Genomic DNA, 6,562 nt, shown 5'->3' with positions numbered 1-6,562 from the left:
TGGAAGTCCTCCCGGTCGTCCGCCTCCACCCGACTGTTGTCGTTTGCTTCGGTTCGGGGCACGCCCCAGTGAGAAGGGAAGCCCCAAGGAGAAGGAGATGAGATGAAGAAAAACTGGTTCTTCCACCCGTGGATGGACGATGGAAGACCAGTGATGAAGAAAAGACCCTTCCGGGGGTTGAAGAGCCACCACCCTCGGGCCTTAGGATGGGGTCGGAGCACAAAAAATGCCCGGAAGAGCGAGATGCGAGGGTTGGTCGGCAGAAGCTGACACAACAGCGCGAAGCTGATTATCAGTCGGACGGAGTTCGGCGCCAGTTGCGTCGGACAGAGTCCATAATAATCTAGCAGATTTCGGACGAACTCCGGAATCGAAAGCCGAAGACCCGCGCGGAGATCTTCGACGTATAGCGCCAGTTGGCCCGGCGGAGGGTTGTTAACCCGACCGTCGGCCCCTGGGGCGGAAAGTTGAAACTGCTCCAGGATGCGATACTGCTCCCGAAGCCGATCAACGTTCAGCCCCGAAAGTGAGGAAATCTCAACTTCCGGAGTCGATCGAGAGTCATCGGTCGGATTTCCCGATCGAGCTCCCCGAGATGGATTTTCGGCCATCGCACCAGAACCGAAGGAAAAGCAAAGAAGAAGAGGAAGGAAGAAGAGGAGATCACAAACCGAAAATGGACCCTTTGGGGAGCGGGAGGAGAGACGACTGCCGGCGACGATGGAGAAATCGCCCGGACAGAGTCTCTGCAGCAAAAATGTCAAGAATGGGGTATTGAGTGCGGATGGTCCTATATATATAGGGCCGTCCAACGGCCGAGATGCCCCCACGCCGACCAAGGTCTCACGGATGTGCGACACGTGGCGGCCTCCGGGCCCTCCCTTCGACCCGATGATTCGGCGCGCCCATCCCGGGACGGCCGCACCATCTTCATTTAATGCGAGGGGCGCCGGCCCAACCACCTCCAACACGTGGCGAAAGAGGCCACGGTTCCGAATTAAAGCACCCGCGGCGATTCGCGTTCCCGATGGGACGCCTGACAGCGCCCCACGCTCCCAGAATCGGTGCTGGGCGACGGTTTGCATTCCCCAGAAGGCGCCGGACATCCGATCGTCTGACACCGAATCGTCCGGCACCCGACCTCCTGACGCCGACGTGACACCTGACGCCGACGTGACATCTGACACCGACTGGATGCCTGACGCCAGCGGATCACAAGGCATTCATAGGACGCCTGACATCGCATCAACCCGTGGTACGGTCGGAATTGGGCACACAGTGATTCCACTCCTTGTCGCCCAGCGTCGCTGTCCAAGCAATGGCATCGGCTAGCTCACCATCCGACTCAGGAGTGGAGGGGGACAACTGTTGGGGAATACCCACCGACCGACCGACTGCCGGAGGGACCGACCCACCGACCGACCGACCGACCGACTGCCGGAGGGACCGACCCACCGACCCACTGACCGACCGACCGACTGCCGGAGGGATCGACCGACCGACCGATCGATTGACGGCCCCTTTCCGTCCGTGGATATGTCGATCGGGTTTCCACTCTCCGGGCCGACTGAACCAGGGAGTCTGATGGCCGACTCTCGCAACGTGACTCGCTGACCAACAAAGGGGCCCGAATCTCCACCCGACGCCACACAGATGGCCACCGACCTAGGGTCGGTCGACTCCTCCGATCGTCGTACAGCCGTCAGAGCTTGTCAGTCCTGACAGCAACATGCGGCACTGCCACCTAAGGGCATTATCCCGCCTAGGGCATTGTCAACCCTAGTGATTTGACAGCCCCACGGCGATATGACACTTTTACGGCGACTCTGACAGTCTACAGTGAGTTGACAATTCCTCAATTATCCGCGCCATTAATGACGGCGCCATACCACGCTCCACTATATAAATCGGGGAAGGCAACAGTGCAGGGCATCTTCACTTCGACGGAAAAATCACAGGCTTGCTCCCCCTCTCTCTCTCTCGATTGAGCTCTCTGTCTTCATTTCACTGTTGCCCAGTCACCTCTCTGACTTGACCGTCGGAGGGTCCGCGTCGGAGCTGCCTCCGATCAGTGTGGACTTCCTTTTCTGCAGACGCTCGTTCTCGATGATCAGGCGACGAGGGGATTGGCCGCAACAGCTGGAACATCACAAGATGCTCGGGTGAGGACATCCAAATCCAAGCAGGGGGGAGAGAGCGGGAAATTACGAGCTCTTGTAAAAGTACTTAAATTTGCCAATGTTGGAGAAAATTACCATTAGGTTTTTTACTTGATACCAATCATGCTTTTAAAGTAGGTAGGAAATGCCAACTCTCTTTAAAAAAATATTTCCGAGTCCTCATTAAAATATTTTGTAGATATCTATTTGCATCTCAAGTTGTATAGGCCTGTTTTACCCTGCCAAGTCCGTAATATGGCTCTCTTTTCTCAATTTCACCCGCTTCCTACTCGGCTTTCCATCGTCGCTCTTCCACAGCTGCATCAGATTTTTCAATTAAGGAATACAAAATTCTTTAGGGCAGATATACATGGGCTACATAGATTTGGGCTTTATTATTGTAGATGCTTGTATTTGGCATGTATTGAGAAATTCTTTGTGCACCGTGGGTGGCGTAGAAAATCTGACATGGAGTGCACCATTTTATGTATAAAAAATTCATCGTGGAACGCACTATTTTATATGATTGGTCCATGTAGCCATCACTTTTCAATATATATTTAATGTCTATAGTTCTATTTTTTTGTTTAAAAATTTTGTATGACGAAAATATCTTTGTCTTTTGAAAATTATGATTTCCTACACGCAGGATGTCATAATATGATCTAAAAAATTATGACATCATGTGGTATATTATGACATCCTGTATTAAATTATAATTTTCTGTATGTAGAATGTTATAATATGGTCCAAAATGTCATAATATAGAAGGGATATTTTTGTCCAATCACTTTCCAATGCGTATTTAATGCTTACAGTTTTATTTTTTTCATTTGAAAATTTTTAAATAATAAAAATACCTCTACTCTTTAGAAAAAATTATGACATCTCATAGTATATTATTAATTCTACGTCAAAATTATAATTTTCTGCACACAGAATATCATAATATATACATAGGATGTCATAATTTTTTTTCTAAAGAACAAAGATATTTTTATCATTAAAAATTTTCAAACGAAAAAACAGAACTACAGATATTAAATATGCATTAAAAAATAATGACTATGTGGACGAATCATATCAAGCGGTGCACTCTACATTACATTTTTTACACCACCCCTGATGCATAAAAAATTTTTCAGCATGTATTTTGTGCATGTTAGTTAGTATTGATAGACGCTTACAATCCCACCGGCTTGATTGCCAACCATTTCCTCTATATTTCAATCCGGAGATTCATCGTCAAATTCTAATGATCCAAAACAGCCATAATATCCAAATAGCAGGCACATATTTTTGGATACTAGTTATAATGTACATGCAAACGTGCGAGTTTTAGAGATTTTATAATTGAAATAATTAATTTAAATTTAAATTTCAAAAATACCTAATATATATATATATATATATATATATATATATGTCTTCTCATTGAATCTCACCTTCGCCTCACTGGCTAGTCCGTTTCATATTTTTCTCACGTATTTGTTCAAAAGTCAGTATTACTGTTTCTTTTCCTCCATATCGTCTCTATTCTTTATTATTTCAAGCAGTGTTAAAATCCCTTGGTCTATTGAAATATCGAATATTTCAAACTTCTCGAGGAAGAATTCCACCAAAAAAAAACTTCTCAAGGAAGAAATCAAACTAAAGTTACTGATATTCTCAAGGTCCAACAGCACTAAAATCGATTCTTCTACAAGAGCAAAATATTCTAAACCTTTTAAAAAAGAATACTATTCAAAATTATTATATATATTTTTAATTTTTTAGTGGATTGATCTGATTAGGATTGTTTCTCGAATTGAAAGATTAGCTGCTTTTATGTAGCTTATGACTAAGGACTTAAAGAGACAAATTGACTGCTACGTTGAGAGAGGGATAAACACAAGAAAATCATAGGCAACTGTGAGAAAGCACTTTTCTTCCCCCAGCTTCTACGCAGGCATACAATAATGCAAACCATTCAAATAGTCTGAATGTTTAATCTGATGTCTTTGCAATTATATTTGATATTGATGATCTATTCAGGTGTCAGTTCATTGAAGAATGCATGCAATAAAAGAGAGCCTCCAGCCCCAAAACTGAGAGGAACTATTATATTTACAGTCTTAGAGATGCCAAGGCAAGCTTATTCTTCTTGCTTGCCTATCTCGTGGCATCAGTACCACTAATAAATAGAATTTGAGGACCCAAATATAGCCTTCCTATCGTACGATGCATTTCTTTATCTGAAACAGGGAATTGAATTGTGAAGGCACGAAGTAGTTACATAAATCCATCAATCATAGTACAAGACTTCAATTATTGAGAGCAAGTAGGCAGCAAAAAAATCAACTGAGACTAGAAGGTGGTGTGCAATTAAAATTGTCTTGAATATTATAAGATGTAGTAAAACTGCCCTGCAACTGTAGTACTTGGATCTAGAGCTGCCACTTTTCTCAGAGGCCAAAACGGGCAGGACGCTGGAAAGGTAATGTACTGCAAAGAAATTACATTACTTATAATTCAAACCCCTCCATTGGCAAGCTTTCTCTTGCAATCTCCGCAATAATTTTTCCAATCCAAGGACTGAGATGATTTACACAATCTTGATTACTAAGCTTCAAAAGAGATGGGGCAGGGAAGAAGATAGGGAAAAGGGGACAGCTGATTTTTTTTTTTTTTTTTTTTGTCCAGTGTTGCTGATTTCTCCATTTGAGTGCACCGGGGACCCAACAATTTTGCCACGCTAGACAGCATTAAAAGGACAGAAAATCTCTTATTCAGTGATTGTAAAAAAAAGAAGTTGATAATTGTTTTGTTGCATTTCAGTCATAATACAGCAGATAAATATAAAAGCATAGTCACAAGGACACCTCTAGATTCCTTATATTTTTAACACTAATAATGCGTTAAAACCTTCTACTGATAGCTTCTTCCATCAGCATCCATGCCCCCATTTTATAGCTTGACAAATGTGCCCTGCAATATGAGAGTCTTACTTTCATTCTAGTTTCCACCCACAAACTCATCAGAGAAAGGATTCACTCATCTAGTTCAGAAGGAAATGCAGTCACCAAGTGACTACAATAATATCTTCTAGATAATTATAATTCTTCACACTAACTATTAATCTAACAAATGCACTCCCACGCGACAGAAATTACACTATAGTGATGATAATATAATGCAGAGGATTCAAGTATATAGCATGGTAGGGAAGCCATTACATTTAGAGCTCTAACCAAGAATTTAGGTCCCACTAAAACAGGATGGTACCGTTTTGTACCCCCCCCCAAAAAAAAAAAGAAAAAAAAAGAGAGAAGAGGATGGTACCGTCGATACTGTACACGATAAGAAACCAGGACCAGGAGATCAGTCCATTGATGGTCCCAGTCTTCCTGCCCGTCTTGGTCGAATTTGATCTGGACAGGCTTGTAACAAGATTGGTTGAAGTTCATATCGCAGTAAATGCATGATTAGATGGTATACCATTAATAAACTGTTTAGTCAAGTTACCTCATAGCAGTCTATGAAAAAAAGATGGGTGTTGTTGTGCACAAGTGTTAAGGTTACGAAATTTTTTTTCTTCCACCGTATGTAAGGTATTATTCACTCTCTTCAAGAGCGCCGTCGCTTTGGACGCATGCACATCCAGAGTCACAGTTTTACCCCTCGGCCCCTCTGGGCAAAAGGCACCTCACGTGAGCAAAAGGGAGCTCGCACCACTTAAGCACATGTCACTCTAAAGTTTGCCCGATGTGAAACTTTTTAAGGAAGGTCCCTCCGCGGCCTGCCTACAATATAGCCCTCCACTCTGGAGGCCTGCCTACAATATAGCCCTCCACTCTGGAGAGACATTGCTCTCCTTTCGGAAGGGCATATGCCATAGACAGGGGGCGGATGGCTCCTCCCTAGTGTGCCACTGTTGTGCACATGTGTTAAGGTTACGAAACCTTCCCCCCTCCACCGCATGCAAGGTATTGTCCGCTCTCCCCAGGAGCACCGCCGCTTTGGACGCGCACACATCCGGAGTCACGATTTTGCCCCTCGGCCCCTCTGGGCAAAAGGCACCTCACGTGGGCAAGAAGGAGCCCGCACCACTTAAGCACATGTCACTCCAGAGTTTGCTCGATGTGGGATTTTTTAAGGGAGGTCTCCCGTGGCCTGCCCACAACAGGTGTCTACCAAATGAAAAGGAAGTTCTGCTATTGAAATGAGACAAAAATTGTCTAAGATTTATATATAATAGACGGGGCTTCTTGGCCCAGGGACAAGATCTCGTAGGGCTGCTTCTCCACCGAACAAATTAGAAGATATGAAATTACTACCAATCCGGAAAAATAAAATTTTGAACACATAGACATGCATTAAATAAGAAGTGCATTAGAACCATGTTCATGAGCAATAAACTTTTA

The sequence above is a fragment of the Elaeis guineensis genome, chromosome 2 (assembly GCF_000442705.2).
Source record: "Elaeis guineensis isolate ETL-2024a chromosome 2, EG11, whole genome shotgun sequence".
Taxonomy (NCBI): Eukaryota; Viridiplantae; Streptophyta; class Magnoliopsida; order Arecales; family Arecaceae; genus Elaeis; species Elaeis guineensis.
The sequence above is the reverse complement of the archived record's forward strand: the minus strand, read 5'-3'. Positions refer to the sequence as shown.